Source organism: Chrysochloris asiatica, unplaced genomic scaffold (genome assembly GCF_000296735.1).
Source record: "Chrysochloris asiatica unplaced genomic scaffold, ChrAsi1.0 scaffold00323, whole genome shotgun sequence".
NCBI classification, from domain to species: Eukaryota; Metazoa; Chordata; class Mammalia; order Afrosoricida; family Chrysochloridae; genus Chrysochloris; species Chrysochloris asiatica.
The window spans coordinates 2,029,873-2,030,927 of NW_006408841.1; positions in this window are offsets into that span (position 1 = coordinate 2,029,873).

The window sequence follows — 1,055 nt, forward strand, 5'->3', positions numbered from 1 at the left end:
GAGCCATAATCAGAGAAGATATATGCACACCAATGTTCATAGCAGCACTATTTACAGGAGCAAAAAGATGGAGACAACCAAAGTGTCCATCAACTGAAGAATGGATAAACAAACTGTGGTACATACACACAATGGAATACTATGCTACCTTGAAGAACTAACAAGGAAGCTGCAAGCCACCGCATAACATGTATGAACTTTGAGGACATTATGCTGAGTGAAATTAGTCAGTCACAAAAAGAGAAATACTGCATAGGACCACTACTGTAAAAGACTAAGGGAAAGAACCCATAGTAAAGGGGTGTGGGGGTGAGGACTCTTTGTTGATTATTGGGATGTTGGGGGTGGGTGAGGGGAGGGAGGGGAAGGTGGAGCACAGGGGAGGGATTAGACACAGGATGGTTTGGGTGATAGGGAGGGGGCAATATATGAATAGGGAAAGGGGAATGGAAGAACAAAGCAGATGGGAGAACAATTAGACAGGTCTCAAGGGGCTAAGTGAGACAGAGGTAAATAATGATATATGCACAGCTTGAGAACAACAGAGTTCTGGGATGCAGAGATTGAGCCATGGTTGGAATGTGGAAAAGTGGGGAATAATATAAAGATGCTTTGGCTGTCTTTTGAATCTTGGCTTTTCTTGCATGATATTATAAAATAGACACTGGAGGGGGAGAGAAAGGAATAGCGAAAAGCATCAACATAGAAAACTTGTAATTCCGTCTTCTGCCTATAACTGATTGGAATAACTAAAATGGGGCTACAACATGCCTAGTGAAGGAGACTTCCTGCAGAGCCTCTGCAACACATAAAACTATAGGTGGAAGCCTGAAACACATCCAGATCTCCAGAGATGGGAGATTCCCACTTGAAATGACAAGCAGACCAACCTGGAGTGGCTAGAAGAACAGAAGATACTTCTTGAAAGAAAGACCTAAAGAAAAAATATAAAACAACATAGGAAGACTGACTTACTACAAGAACAAGCAACATGCTTGCCCAGAAAACACCAAGGCAAGTGGTCGGGTCCCCTCAGTGCAAACCCCCTTCCAAGA